This window comes from Meriones unguiculatus, chromosome 20 (genome assembly GCF_030254825.1).
Source record: "Meriones unguiculatus strain TT.TT164.6M chromosome 20, Bangor_MerUng_6.1, whole genome shotgun sequence".
NCBI classification, from domain to species: Eukaryota; Metazoa; Chordata; class Mammalia; order Rodentia; family Muridae; genus Meriones; species Meriones unguiculatus.
Genome location: NC_083367.1, coordinates 11,217,412 through 11,233,716, shown reverse-complemented (window position 1 = coordinate 11,233,716; position 16,305 = coordinate 11,217,412). Strand labels below are relative to the sequence as shown.

General features: G+C 40.1%; 1 pseudogene; it reads right to left on the bottom strand.

Moving 5' to 3' along the window:
• Positions 1-12,920: 12,920 nt before the first annotated feature.
• Positions 12,921-13,387, bottom strand: LOC110565365 (ubiquitin-ribosomal protein eS31 fusion protein-like; annotated as a pseudogene).
• Between the last annotated feature and the right edge of the window lie 2,918 nt (positions 13,388-16,305).

Here is a 16,305-nt window from a genome sequence, read left to right as displayed (position 1 = left end):
AATCACAAGTTTTATATATCACAACTATGTAATTAAAGAAAAACAAAACTGTCTACTGGCTCTAAACTCTTGAATACGGATGCATTTAGTACAGAAAAAATACACTTCACATTCTGCAGCAACTTACCTGTGCACACCATTTCTGAGGGAAGGGGATTCATCCAGCCATTGACCTGCTGAAGAGGAGAAATTAAATGACTGGCTATTAACTGGAGCAGCGTGAGACCACTGCTGTGCACCACTCTGCACTGTGAGAGCCCTTAGCAGAACTGCTCAGCCTTTCTTCAAACTGGTCCCAGACCTCCATCTGACGTTTCCTGCCCTGACCAGGTGACTACAGGATGGACTTCTTTCATTCCCCAGAAATCACTCTACAGTCAGTAATCTCTTTCTTGTCTTAGGATGGAAAATTTTGGAAAATCTGTAATCATGATGTGATTTTGTGTGTGTGTGTGTGTGTGTGTGTGTGTGTGTGTGTGTAAGAGTGGGAGGAAGGATTGAGGGAGCTGGAGGGGTCAAAGACACCACAAGAAGACCTACAGAGTAAACTCACTTGAACTCATGGGGGCCCACAGAGGCTGAATAACTGACCAAAGAGCAAGCATGGGCTGAACCTAGGCCCTCCACATGTATGTATCAGGTGTGCAGCTTGGTCAACATGTGGACCCCCAAACAATGGGTGCAGGGGCTGTTTCTAGCTCTGTTGCCTGCCTCTGGATCCCTTTCCCCTAACTGGGCTGCCTTGTCATTCCCAGTAGGCGAGGATGTGTTTAGTCCTGCTATGACTTGATGTGCCAGAGTGGGTTGGTATCACTTGGGGACCTTCCCTTCTCTGAGAGGGAGGAGAGGGAGGAATGACGAGAAGAGCATACAAGAGTGGTACAGGGAGGAGAGGAGGCAGGGCAGTGGGATCCGGCTGTAAAGTGATTAAGTACATACATAAATTAAAAAAGGAAATAGCATTTTTATTGCCTGAAAATACAAGTGCAAGCACACACACACACACACACACACACACACACACACACACACTCAGAGCCTCAACCTAATAAAAACCTAAACTGTTTTTCACATCAATATATTCCTTTCTTGAAAATTTAGAGTAAGGGTTTGTGACCAAATTATTGTTGGTGTTCTAACATCAAGCTGGCCAGTATTTCCAAAGGAAGTTTTGGAGCTGTGATGAAGCCCTGGGAAGAATTTTTGACTGTGATTTTCGACTGTTATTCCCAGAAAACACTGCTCTTGGATAAAAAGTGTGCATGGAAAGTTTGGGTGAGTTCCACAGCCATACTAATTGGGAACTCCTGGACACTACCCAGCAAGGCCAGAGGGGGTCTTTTAAAATAAAAATCCGCTGCATTCAAAACTCAAATGAAAATGCAGGTCACTGTCATCTTTAGCTTATTCTGTGAGCCAGCCCTCAATGTGCAAAATATGGGGAGAGAGAAGGGGGATATGAATCACCATTGTTGAGACAGTGGCAGGCAACCAAAACTGTTAGCACATTTCTGTAGCAATTGTCACCATTCTAAATATGCTATGTATACACTTTTGATATAACCTTATGTTTTCAACTACAAATATGTATGTTGAAAGATAGTATAAGAACATATAGTAACTTTCCTAAGAATATCAAACTAGATGTCTCTGTATCTGTTGGTATTTTACCAGTTCCCTGTGTGGATTGTTTTGAACTTAGAGATATTAAAAACCCAAACACCAGAAAGCAATTCTTGAATTTTCATGCACAAAAGTCAGATTTTGAAAATCCGTGATCCCATGGAAGGACCCTGAGGTCCTTAGCCTAGATCCTAGATCAAAGACAGGGTGACAATGGCAAGCCAAGCAAGCAGCAAGCAATGACAACTTAAGCCCAGGGCTCAGGTCCAATGCTGGTGCTTCTGTGACTGGTCAGTCAGGGTGTGGCCTCCTTGCTTGTCTCCATTGAGAGTGTTGACTTAGGTACCTCACAGCTAAGACGTAAGTCCTAGGATACTCCAGTCCATATATACTATTTGAAGGTAAAGCTGTCTTCCATAATATTTAAAAACCAAGATTCAATTCTTGGCCATAAAGCAAATATGAGGTCAACACCCTAGGTGCACAGCAGTGATCAAAATGTATGCCTAGTTAATCTTCACTCCAAGATGAGAATTCCTATTTTGACCATTTCAATCTGAAAACTAGAACCAAAGATTTCACAGCCAGTGAAAGAAATACTACTGATTATGACACCATGACTTCTGAAATCATACTAACCTAGTGTAGTTAGGGTAGGGGGTGTCTCCCTAAATTGAGATAAATTAGTTAACACATGTGAAGTGCTAAATAAACGGAGACTCAAATAATCATTGAAAATAATAGATGAGCTGTCAAGAGGAAGGGTATGATCAATTAACAAATATGTTGAAATAAGCCCTACAAATTATTTCAACATCAAAAGAGCATGGTGGGGAGACAGCACCAGCCATTCTCTGAGAGTAAATGAAGAGCAATACGGTTTTAGTTTAGGCTTGATGCAAAGGTGGCAAAATTCCTTAAAAAATGGTCCCCAGCTTTGGGCAGCATATAAAGAAGCAAAGCTGACCTGCTTCTATTTCAGGTGTGGGCTCCCTTTCATGGAGTGGGTGTCCAGTTGGATCAGGAATTGACTGGCCACTCCAACAAGATCTCTGCCACCATTACCCCAGCGCATCTTGCAAACAGGACAGATTGTAGGTTGAATGTTTTGTGCCTGGGTTGTTGATGTTTCAGTTTCTCTGCTAGTGTCTTGTCTAGTTGTAGAAAATGGACCATTTGGGCTCTATATTCCCCCATTACTTGGACACTATGATACCCAGGATAGAACCAAACTACTGGCAAAAAAAAAAAAAAAAAAGAAAAAGAAAAAAAAAGAAAAAAAGCCAGTGAGTGATTCCTAATGATGTTCTGCTGTACTCAAAGATCAGTGCTTAGCCTGTTGATATCAGAGAGGTATCATCCAGCAACGGATTGGAGCAGGTTCAGAGACCCATGACCAAACACAAGGTGGAGCAGAGAGAACCCCACAGGAGAAGGGGAGAAAGGATTGGAGGAACCAGAGGAGTGGAGGACACCATGAGAACTCAGCTGACAGAAATAACATAGCAGTGCTCACAGAGACTGAAGAGACAAATATGGCCCCTGTAGGCATCTGCATACAGGTCTTCTGCATATATATTATTGTTGTTTAGCTTGGTGTTATTGTGTGACTCCTGACAGTAAAAGCAGGGAGTATCTCTTTCTCTTTTGCCTGTGATTGGCAAAAGAGAAAGAGATAAAACTCTTTTCTTCCTACAGAGGATATGAGGGTTTGTGCCTAGTCTTATTGTAAATTGTTAGGCCATGTTCAGTAGCTAACCCTTGGAAGCTTGCTCTTTTATTTGAAGAGAAAGAAGGAGGAATGGAAGTGGGGGAGAGACTGGGAGGAGTGGTAGGAGGGAAAACTGTGGTAGGGGAAAAAAGAAAAAAGAAGCAAAGCTGAAGTCCAAGTAGTAAAGCATGAATGGGTATTTATTTTTCACTTTGAAGAATCAGCGAGCGCATTTTGAAGGTGGCCTCTAAGAGATAATGGGATGAAAGTACTTCCCCTTTGGCTGTAAGGGAGTGTGCATATGCAGGTGGGAGTCAATTTGTTCCAGCTGAGTGGTAGAAAAGCTAGTAGAAAGGCAACTGAATGCATTTGAGAGAAGGCAGGAGGGTGAGTATTATAGGTTGGAAGCAGAGTGACTAGGATGGTAGGAAACCACTATGGCTGGTGAGAGTCTGTACAGGCTTGTAGTAGGAAGTAGGATAGAAAGGCAGTACTGACATATTATCAAGAACCTTGATTTTAAGGCGACACAAGTTTTGTGATTTTGATTTAGTTGTAAGACTTGAAGTACTTTTAAACAAAGTGGTTGATATCACCAAAGCAATTTTGTAGACTCTTGATTTAGCAGCACTTTGTAGGGTAGTTTGGCATGGGATAAAGCAGGGCTCAGTGAGGAGGGTTTTACAATAGCTTTGTGTAAAGCAAAAAGGACTGAAAACAGGTTGATGGCAACTGGGGCTTGAAAATTAGAGTAAGGATGCAAGAGAGATGATAAAAACCAGAGACAAAGCTGGGGAACGGCTGGGGTGAGTGACAGAAGTGAGGGAGATGGGAATGGTTAGAGCATGTCTGTATGATTTAAAATCATGAGGAAATAAGGGAAAAACAAAGATGGGCATGGAAAATGGGGGATCTGCTTTCATCTATGTTTAATCTGAAACATGAAGAAAAGAAGAGAAAGGACACAGATGATGGTGCACTGGAAGCCATGTCTTAGGCTGGTGCTGCTGTGTGCAAGACTCTGCTCTAATGGTACTATTCCAGAACAAAGTAGTCAATGATCCCTCTCTGTGTGGGTGTATCCAACACACGTGAAAGCACCAACCAACTGACCAATCTATGCTTTCCTCTTCATGGCAGTGATAGTTGTCATAATCAAGACCCAGAAGCAACTGAAATGTTTGCCGATGATCAGATAAACTCAGGCAAATACACAGTGCTCAACTCTAAAACGGAATGAGAGTTTGTTATTTTCCACATTGACAATGAGCCTGGAGGATATCATGCTAAGTGAAATAAGCCAGATACAGACAGATAGGCACTGAATACTCTCACATATGTGTGGAATATACATAAAAATAAAATATGCTGAGACAGAGAACTGAACTGTGGTTAGGGGAAAGAGCCTGGGGACAACGTTGGGAGGTGTATGGCAGAAAGCCCGAAGTAGCAGATGTGTTAGAGGAACAAGGCTAGAGTTCTAAGGAACAATGTGGCTACTACAGGTAATAAATTTGTGTTGTGCATCCTCCCCTTCTCCTCCCCTTTCCTTCCATCTCCTCCCTTTTTCTTTTTCCTTTTCCTTTTGTCTATATTCCAGGTAGGCCTGAAATAATTCATAGCCAAGGCTGTTCTTAATTTTGCATCCTTCTTTCCTTTACCTTCCGAAAGCTAGGATTACAGGCATGAACTAGCAAATATACCTTGCTAAATGAATAGATTTTGATAGCTTTTATCTCTCTCTCACCTACACACACACACACACACACACACACACACACACACACACACAGTCTACTAATTACTAGATATAAAATAAAAACGGCCAAAATTTTCAAAGGTTGAAGATAAGTCAAGGGAACAAAAATTCCAAAATATGATATTTGATTTAATAGGTGGGTAGCAATCATATTTAAGAACTGTTTTAGACTTATAATTATACACAAAAACTATAATTCATCTGGGTTAAGAAGGCAGTGTGTTGGTCACCTTTTTTGCAAGTGTAGTTCAGAAATGGTTGTTAGAAGCCAGCAACATATTCCTCAGCTCCAACAAGAAATTACAGGGTGCAAGTGTTTTTGGATGTGTCTCTCAAGGGGGAAAATATCCTCCTTAAGAGCATTATGGGTCAGGGTCCCCGAGATTTGGTTTTCCACGATTTTGTTACTGTCATCTGGTAATGGTACTCCACTTTTTCTTGCAGAAACAATTCCTTCTCTAGCTACTTGCCTCCCCTAACCTGGCCTGAGCAGTCCAGCTGGATGCAGAAGGAGTCTGGTTATTTTCCTGCCTGTCGACTTAATCTAGGGATGGGCAGATGATCCAAGTCGGGGCAAGAAAGCTAACCCTAAATTCTGACCATTTACCTGACTAGACAAAGCTCGTCAGACTTTTCCCCCGACTATATTTGAATTTGGAAGACATAAACCTGGCTGTGTTGAGTACCCCTTTGGTACCCCACCGAAGGATGTCCATGGCTTTAAGGTAACAAGTCCTTCCACTTCAGTGATGTAAGCCATTAAGAGAGCTCTTTGCTGGTCACAACAGAAATGTTTTCCACTGATACTCAAGGAGTTCTAGAATTTGGGGATAAAGATGGATATCTCCAAAGTATAGAACCAAGAAGCTGATTTAGAGTTAAGTGGAGGACAGTAAAAACTGTTTTATCGATTAAAAAAAAAACAATTAAATATTGTCCTAGGCTGTGTCCATGGAAGGATGTGTCATACAGGAGTGAAACAGATACTTAATATGCCATATTTAGAGTATGGATGCTTGGGCTCTGTACTTACTGAGGCTGGGGTATTAAAGTAGAAAGAGACTATGTAGAAAAGTGGGAAGCTTTTTAGATTCAGTGGGTGACACGTTGTAACTTCCAGATGTCCTACAGAAAGGAGCAAACCTGGGTGAAAGAAAACCTTCCTTTGCTCAGACATCTTTACTACCACAACCCAGAATACAAGACAATTTAAGTTTGATTTTACAAACTTGGATAAGCCCAATTTTCTGTCTAAAGTTAAGGAAATTTCTAGAGTTAAAGTGGTCTGCACAGGCAGAGCCGAGGGGGCACAGCACAATCTAAGACTCACCCACATGAAAGGCTGTTTCTAAGTCCTCTCAGAAAACTTCCGTCGTGCTTTCCTTCCAGAGAAAGAGGCCAGTTTCCCTATCACAGCTGGGAGATGGCTCAGGGCATAGGACAACCAGTGATGGCTAACTGATGTTCTCAGGCAGAGGCCAAAAAGGGTGTACTTAGAGGGAGTCTACAGAGACAGCTGTCATGCCAGAGAACTTCTAAGGCAGAGCAAAACCAATTCTAGACGAGCAGCTCAACACTGGCTACCTTAGACCCCCAAATCTCCACCAGCAGGTATACTTAAAGTAAATATTATGAACCTGTATCAATTCACTCACTTATCAAATATTTATCTAGTAGGTGCTAAAAGCCATCCAGACCCTGTGCTACATTTGGTCACAGAGATAAAATTCAATAAAGGGAGCCAGCCAATGTACAAGAAACCCAATGAAGAAATAGAGTGAGATTGTATTAGGGAGGGAGAGAGGAAGTGAGGGGGGAAGGAGAGAGAGAGAGAGAGAGAGAGAGAGAGAGAGAGAGAGAGAGAGAGAGAGAGAGAATAAACTGCAACAGAGATCTACTGAGGAGGAGTGGTAATATGAAAACTCAGTAACTTTTTTTCTTCTATTAAGTATTAGCAAGCCATTTGGCCCCTCTACTAAAAAGCACTGAAGTGCTAAATTAGCCTTCGCTTTGACACTTTACTTATCTTCCTGAGAGGTCCAAATCTTTAGTATTCCTCAATTACATTTCCCATGCACAGGTAGTGGAGGATGGACTTAATCATGAGGATATTTGAGCAGACGTTTGTGGAAGACCTTCGTTGTCAGGCAGAGACAGCAACCTCAAATGCACACTGGATGGCATATTCCCAACCACCTAATGAATCTACACCCTTCCAATTGGGATCTCTGGTGCATTTACTCATCTTCAACCAGTGTAATTAAAGATGAAAAGTGTAACACTGATGTATCCTTCTCTGGGGAGGGAGTTGTTTTAATTGTAGACCCATCAGTGGAAAATGAACTATGCTGGAGAAAGATCAGGCTTAATTACACACCTGTTGGTAGTATTAAGCAAGGCTGTTGCCTTCTACTGTAATAACAGAAGACCATCTAGAAAAACTCCGTGATTTGGCAAAGCTCAAAATGTCATCTCATTAGAGCTTGCAGTTTCTGCCTTTTTCAATCATCTAGTCATCAAATTGTAGGTGAAAGGGCTGCAGAGTTATTCAGTAATTCACATAATTTACAGATAAGAGAACCAAAGTCTGTAGACTTAAATAATTGGTCCAAATTATACAAATAATTTGAGGGGCATTTATTAATTATCTTTGCAGACTGCCCTTGTCATCTGAATGCTTTCTGCCTAGATTTAAAAGAAAATAGATTGTAGAGGCCATTAAGATCTCAGGTAGAGTTTAGCTATTAGAAAGAGAAAAATTTCTTTTTAAGGCAGCATTTCTACAAATATGAGGCAGGGACAGAGAGAAGTGGCAATAACCCTTCAAGTCAACACCTACCTACTGGAGTAGTAAGCTACTGCTATAGGCACCTGCAGAACACAATCTATTATAAGAAGGATAGAGAACTGTCCATATATATATAATAGCTCTATGTAGTATCTGAAGAGCAGAGTGCTCTATCTTTACGTAATATGACCAAATGTCCCTTCAGACTTAGCATCGAGTTCTGACTTGATTTCTGTTACAGGGACTGTTCTGAAGAACATGATCTGCCAAGCCTGCGTCTTCTATCTTACTTCATTCTAGACTATACATATTTTCTTTTCTTGAGATCCTTCTGGAATCTGTTAGTGTTCCTAAAGAAATCTCTTCCCAAACACAAAATATGTCTAGCTCCAAAAGACAATGAGCAACCCCACTCTAAGGGGGATGGCAACAGAAGAGCATGCTTGCCCGCACAGGTGGGTCTGCATGAGAGTCGGGTCTGCATCCGTGAGTGTCTGACTCTGTCTTCATGTGTATTGAGAGGCAGTTTCACTGACTTTACAACAACCCTTTTCAGAAGCCTCTGCTGTGCCAGAGCTCTGGTGGTTCTGGATGTGAAGACATCAACTAACTTTGTGGGAGACCTAGAGCATTTTTGTTACACTGCTGGCATTTTAGACCCAACAATGTGGAGGGGCCATCCTGGACAGTGTAGAATACTTAGCAGGATTTCTGGCTTCTCACTAGACGCCAGCACAACCCCTTGTGATGATCAGAAAAGTCTCTAGATGTTGCTAAATGTCCCCTGAACAGCAAAACCATCCCTAGCTGAGGACCATTGACTTACACAGTAAACACAAGTAAATAATTACAATGATGTCTAATTTATTTTGCTCTATTTTATGGTTGGTTACTTTAGAACATGGTACAGAGAAGAAACGCTGTCTTTTGGAAATAAGCTTGTGTTATACAAGACTAATCTCTAAGTCACACCGCTGCTACCTTCATGAATTCAGCTCTGCCTTCTTGTAAAAGGTAGTCCCAGCTTAGACTGTAGACTGCTGTTCACTCCTGGAAGGAAGGGACCGGAGCCTCATTGAAGCCTCACCCTCACTAGCCGTGCTCCACAAATGGCCATAGGCCATTCTGATCTAATAGTGTATGGATCAGGGAGAGGATTCCCCTCTCTAAAGCCATCATTCATGCCAGATATGGCTGCTTTAAAGACCTCACACCTATCACCCATTGCTCCGTGAATAAGCTAATAAACTCACTAGGTGTGCTAGGGAGTTTTATGTCAACTTGACACAAAATACAAACTGAAGTCAGCTGAAAGGAGGGAATCACAAATAAGAAAATGTCTCTATAAGACCAGACATTACACAAGCTCGTAGGGCATTTTCTTAATTAGTGATTGATGGGGCAGGGCCCAGCCCATGGTGGGTGGTGCCCCTGACCTGGTGGTCCTGGATTCCATAAGAAAGCAGACTGAGCCGGCCACGTGGAGCAAGGCAGTGAGCAGCAATTCTCCGTGTCCTCTGCATCAGCTTCTATGTCCAGGTTCTTGCCCTGTTTGAGTTCTTGTCCTGACTCCTTCCTTCAATGATAAACAGTGATACAGAAGTATAAGACAAGTAATCCCTTTCTCCCCAACTTGTTTTTTGTTCATGGCATTTAATTGCAGTAATAAAAACCGTAAGACACTGAACCTCCAGAGTGAACTTTGGTGAAATTATACCTCAGTTCTTTTTTAAATTTAATTTAATTTTTACATGTCCATGAGTTGCACCCAGAGTTCAAATCATACCATGCACGAACGCACGCACCCACTCACACAGCCAAATGAAAGCCAAATGAAAACAAAACCATGGAGTTGTTTCATGTTGTTTCATGTAAATACACCCAGTGACACCCACTGAAGAAAACAGACTTTCTTTTGCCGGTACCAACTGCAGACAGCTTCTTGGTTAGGGATTGGATCCTGTGTGTTAGGACCAATGAAATGATGATGCACACAACAGGTTTCATATGAAAGAGGCTTATTAGATGGAGATGAAGAAAGAGAGAGGAGAGGGGGAAGGGAGAGAGTGCCCTGACAGAGAAAGGGGAGAGAGCAAGAAGGCAAGAGGCAAGAGAGCAATAAAGTGGTGGGTTGGTCCTTTTAAGGAGCAACTTAACCACACCTGCCAGGTGTGACTACCTGGTGGAGGACACATGATGACATCATAGGTTGCTAAGCAATTCAAAAGCAGGCTGTCTAAATACTAACATTCCTCCCTTTTTCTATAATTAAAAAATGAGGAGCTTGGGCTGCTTCTCATGTAAGGTAAGTTAAAGTATATAAATTTAGGTTCATTGGAAGCAGCTCTTGGTTGCCATAAGCTAATAAACTCACTAGGTGTGCTAGGGAGTTTTATGTCAACTTGACACAAAATACAAACTGAAGTCAGCTGAAAGGAGGGAATCACAAATAAGAAAATGTCTCTATAAGACCAGACATTACACAAGCTCGTAGGGCATTTTCTTAATTAGTGATTGATGGGGCAGGGCCCAGCCCATGGTGGGTGGTGCCCCTGACCTGGTGGTCCTGGATTCCATAAGAAAGCAGACTGAGCCGGCCAGTAAGGGGTAAGAGAGTAAAAAAACTAATAGCAATGAAATGTCCAGATTACATGGTCAAGAAAAGGAATGGTGTGCTTCAGGCCCAGGACAAGCAACTCCAGGTTCTTCCAGCATTCCTCAGTCCCTACCTTCTTCCTTGCATGGCTGACAACTCTCTACTGGCAACCCTCTACTCTGAACTTTCCAGGCAGGGGCTTCTCCTCCTTCACTTGAACATATAACTTCAGGAATTCTCTGGTGGAATTTTTGGTGTCACTTATGTGTACTATTTTATCATCTGTAAATAAAGGTGCGTTGACATCTTCCTATCTAGTTTATATAGTCTTGGTCTCCTTTAGTTGTCCTGTTGCTCTAGCAAAGACTTTAAGTACTGTATTAAGTAGGTATGCAGAGAGTGGACAGCCTTGTCTTGTTCTTAATTTTAGTAGAATTTACCTTGAGTTTCTCTCAATTTTATTTGATGTTGGCTATTGGCTTGCTGTAAACTGCCTTTATTATGTTTAAGTATGTTTCTTACATCTCTAATCTCTCTGGGACATTTATCATCTAGAAGTATTATACTTTGTCAGAGGCATTTTCTGCATCTAATGAGATGATGATGCACTTTTATCAGTTTGTTTATATTGTGGATTGCTTTTTAAAAAAAATTGGCAGACTGAAACACTCCTGCATCTCTGGGATGAAGCCTACTTGATCATGTTGGATGATGATCTTTTTGATATGTTATTTTATTGTATCTATACTCAAAGAAAATTGGTTTGTAATTTTCTTTCTTTGTTATGTCTTTATATAATTTGAGTATTAGGGTAACTGTGGCCTCATAAATTGAATTGGACAATGTATCTTCTGTTTCTATTTTGTGAAATAATTTGAAAAATATTGGCATTTACATTCTTTGAAAGTCTGGTAGAATTCTGTGCTAAAACCATTTGGCCCTGTTTTTTGTTTGTTTGTTTTTGGTTGGGAGACTTTTAGTGGGTGCTTTTTTATTTTTCTAGGAGTTATAGTTCTGTTCAAATTGTTTATTTTACCTTAATTTACCTTTGGCAAACAGTAACTATTGAGAAAATTTTTCTTTTAGATTTTTCATTTGATAACGGTTTATAAAGTATGTCCTTACGATTCTCCAGATTTCCTTTGTTTCTCTTGTTATGTTCTCCCTTTCATTTCTGATTTGGATTAGAGTTTGTTTACCTTGCTGATTTTCTCAAAGAACCATTGATTTTTTTGTATTGTTTAAATTCGACTTTATAACGGAGTGTCTTATTTTCTCTATCTATGGTAACTGAAACATTTTCTGGGTATATTAGTCTAGGCTGGCTTCGTAGTCCCCTAGCGTGTGCAGCACATCTGCCCGTGACCTTTTGACTTTTAGACTCTTCACTGAGAAGTCACGTGTAATTCTAATAGTTCTGCCTTTGTTATTTGGTCTTTTCCCTTGTAAGTTTAAATATTGTTTCTTTGTTTGTATGTTTAATGTTTTGGTTATTGTGTGCTGAAGGTACTTTCTTTTTTAATCCAATCCAGTTGGTGTTCTCTATGCATCTTGTATCTTTACAGGCATCTTTTTCTTTAGGTTAGAAAAATTTTCTTCTATGATTTTGTTAAAATATTTTCTGGGCCTTTGATCTGGGATTCTTCTTTTCTATTCCCATTATTCTTAGGTTCAATCCTTTCATAGTTTTTCTGATTTCCTGGATGTTTTGTGTCAGGATAATTTTTGGATTGCCGCTTTCCATTTTTTCTAACATGTCTTCTAGATGGCTGCTGCAGGTGTTCTATTCCTGAGTTGGGTCTGAGCCTGGGGTGTGGAATCTGAGGGAGAAAGAGAAGAGTGAGGATCCACTGTTGCCCTGCCTGGAGTGACCCTGGAGTGACCCTGGAGTGACCTGGGTTAGCAGCAGGTGTCTGCTGGGGTTCGAGGCAGGGACAAAACAAGTTGGAGGGGGGAGAGGAGGAAAGGCTGTCACATGCAGAGCTTGGCATGACAGTGGGTATTATTATATCTGGGGGGAAACAGAGGGAGAAGAGAGGATCTGACACCTGAATTTTTTCTTTGGAAATTTTAAAATTATTATCATTTATTGCTTAAATTTATTACATTTATTATTTAGTCAATTCTGAATTTTTTCTTTTATATTTTTATCTTTTATTTGATGGCACTATCTGTTTTTCTTACCTTGTTTTCAAGACATGAGATTCTCTTTTCCATGTCTTTTAATCTGCTAGTGAAGCTTACCTCTGGACTTTTTTTTTTTTTTACTTTCTGAGTTTTTAATTCCCAGTTTTTATTTAATTTGTTTTTTTTTGTTGTTGTTGTTATTGTTGCTGTTGTTGTTGTTTAAGAACTTTCTTTCTTTCTTTCTTTCTTTCTTTCTTTCTTTCTTTCTTTCTTTCTTTCTTTCTTCAGCTTCTTCTTTTTATTAACTCATACACAACTACTTGTCTTCTGGTTTGTTGAAGCAGTAAGTCAGACACTTGCCACAGTAACGTCTGTCAAAGTGGCCAGCTGTGAAAACTCCAGCACCACATTCATCAGAAGGACACTATTGATAAAGTCGACTGATTTTGCCATCTTCATCCACCTTATAGTATTTCAGAACAGCCAATTTAACCTTCTTCCTCTTAGGCTTATTCTTCTTGGGAGTGGTGTAAGACTTTTTCTTTTTCTTAGCACCATCACGAGGTCTCAACACAAGATGAAGGGTGGACTCCTTTTGAATGTTGTAGTCAGACAAAGTACGGCCATTTTCTCTCTGCTAACCAACCAGCAAAGATCAGTGTCTGCTGATCAGGAGAAATTCCTTCCTTATCCTGGATCTCGGCCTTTACATTTCTTTAGTGTCTGGTGTTCAACCTCGAGCATGAGGGTCTTCCCTGAAAGGGTCATCACAAAAATCTGCATCTTGGAGGAGGCTCCACCTACATTAGACCTGACGACAGCGGTGACAGCGACCCCTAACACCACCAGCCGGAGCTGGGCCACAGAGCACACACTCACCTCAGATGGCAGATCCTTCTTTGGTAATTTCTAATTTTATATTTTGAATTATTTTCATTACTCTATTACCTGTGTTCACAATCTTCAATAATTCATTTTTCATATTATCTTGATGGTCCTTGGACATATTCATAATTGCTATTTTGAAGTCCTTTTCTTGTGTTTCATCGTGGTTTCCTTCCTTGGGGGCTTTTACAATAGGGTTGCTGGCTTCTGGAGGAGTATTGTCTTGGTTGCTCATGTTTGCTCAAGTGAGCAGGCATCAGCCTACCTAGAAGTGGTCTGGAGAGACTGAGATAGATGAGGAGGAGGATAAAGGAAGCTTTTCTGATTCTCAGCCAAATGTGGTAGATGTGGAGTCCTGATAGAGAGCTCTGCTCTGGGTCAGCAGCGAGTTTCCAAGGAATGGAGATGGACCCTGAGGGGTGCTGGGGAAGAGCTAGGGAGCCCCAACTCTGCACCAGGACGCTGGGTCCCAAGAGCCCTGGGTGGGATTACTTCTTGTGGTAAGTGTCTGGGTGCCACATTAGACTGTAAATTTGAGATCTTTCCAAAAAAAATTTTTTTTTTAGATCTTTCTAATTTTTAAATATAGAAGTTTGGTATGGTGAGTATTTTCCTTCATCAATTTCATGATAGCTAACTTTATCTTCTAAAAACCTTAAACCATTTTATATTCATCTTTGGTTTTCATGAATTTTGTTATGACATATGGAGGAGTGATTATCTTGGAGATATGATTAATATCTTCGTTTTGAAAATGTTTGAGCAAAATCTCTTTAAATATTGTCTCAGTTCCTTCTTTCCCCCTTTCTGTGACTGCATTTTTATACTTTATGTAAAATTTCACTCTATATCACATATAATGTTTTCCTCTTTTTCTAGATTCTACCGTTTCATTCTCTCTTTGCACCATCTTTATATTTCTTCTGACCCGTCCCAGTCGTATACTTTTCTTCTGTGTAACTAATCTTATTTTGACCCCATTAATTGAGTCCTTTTTACTATTGTGTTTTTCAAAGTTGTCCATTGGTACTATTTTAAATAGTAAATCCATACATTACATTATAATACAACATTTACACTTTATTTATTTTATGTGTATGGGTACTTATTTTGCCCACTTAAATGTCTGTGCATCACATACGTGCAATGCCTGTAGGTGCCAGAAGAGGGCGCTAGGTCCCCCAGAACCGGAGTTACACACAATTGATAGTCACCACGTAGTGCTGGGAACTGAACCTGGCACTCTTAACTGATGAAACATCTCTCTAGCCCCTTTAATGTTTGTTTTTGATTTCTCTTTCCCAAATATGATGGCCAGAAATTAATCCTAGTCTGACCCCCATGAATAGTATCTAGGGCATGCATTTGAGAAGACAGGTATCTTTTATTTTAGTTTTAATTTGATATTATTTTATTAATGAAATTTTACATGTTCCAGAAGAATAACTTAGGATCTGTAGAACATTTGTCTGTTTATCATCTATCTCTCACACACCTATTATACATACATATGTTATACACTGTATATGAATACATATAGTGAAATCAGGACTGGAAATAGTTGGTGAGAGAAGACGGGCAGCAGGAGTCAAGGAAGAGAGGTAGGTTCGTTGGGAGGATTCAGGGAATGTATAATGATATACATGTTTAATGATGGCATAACAAAGTCCACTGTTTTGAATACTACCTAAAACAAGTTAAAATTTCTTCCTTCACAACTCTAGAGAGCTTTAGCTTATATATAAAAAAGCACCATTCTTTGGCATTATTATAAATGATTAACATTTTAATAAGCATCTCTATTTTGGGCAGACTGGTTTTCGAACATTCTCATCAAGTAGAGGTTGCTGCACTTATAATGTATTGTAGGAAAAACCTTGATTACAAGTCCCTATTGCCTAAAACCATCCATCACTTCCCCAGGTACATTCTCATAGTTTTTTCTTAGGCTCATATTATTTTCAAATAATTTCACTTTGGAATGCTTAAAATGGATCTATGTTAAGTAGAAGAAGGTCTCTCACTGTAGGCCCGTGCTTACGTCAGCTGATGTGCTGAGTTCCTGAGCCCACGACAGATCATGGTGTTTTTCTCTTCATAATTGAAAGGCTACCCCTGCCCTACTTTGTACTCCTGTTGGAGATACAGGAAATGTGGGTCCTTTCAAGTGTAGCCAGACATTTTATCTCCTATGGGCATCTATTATCAACTGCATAAAGTTGATGCTCAGCTTGCTTCAGTGATTTCGAAAATGTACAGTCTGGGCAATCAATCTCAGTGGATTCAAACTTTTCCTTCTGTTAGGAACATCAATGGCCAATTTTGAAATTCAAAGCCAAGAGTTTTCTTATCTTTCTCCACCCTTTTGTGCCCTACACTCCATTAATGATCTCTATGGCACAGAATGACAGTGAAATGATGAGAATACCCAGTGGAAGGGACAAGAAAAAATGCAGGGTCAAAACTCTATAAGTAAAACACATTTACATTTAATTTCATTCCATGGATCTACCTATTTTTACTCTTCTGTTATGCATAGATTATACATAATTATCCTAAAGACTCAGTCTTTCTCATCAGTCTTTTTAGTCATTCTGTGGCCATTTCCCAGGCCACTGGTAACTCTGTTGGTTCACTTTATGTCCCATGCAAACTTTGTGTATAGACGTGATGTACAATATTTTGCTAGTCCGTGATCTGCTTCTTTAAAAATACATTTTTATTAAATACTAAATAGATAGGTAACGGCATTAAAATTATGAGACTTAAAGAATAATACACTAAACTTTCACATAAATGCTTTTAAATTGTTTATT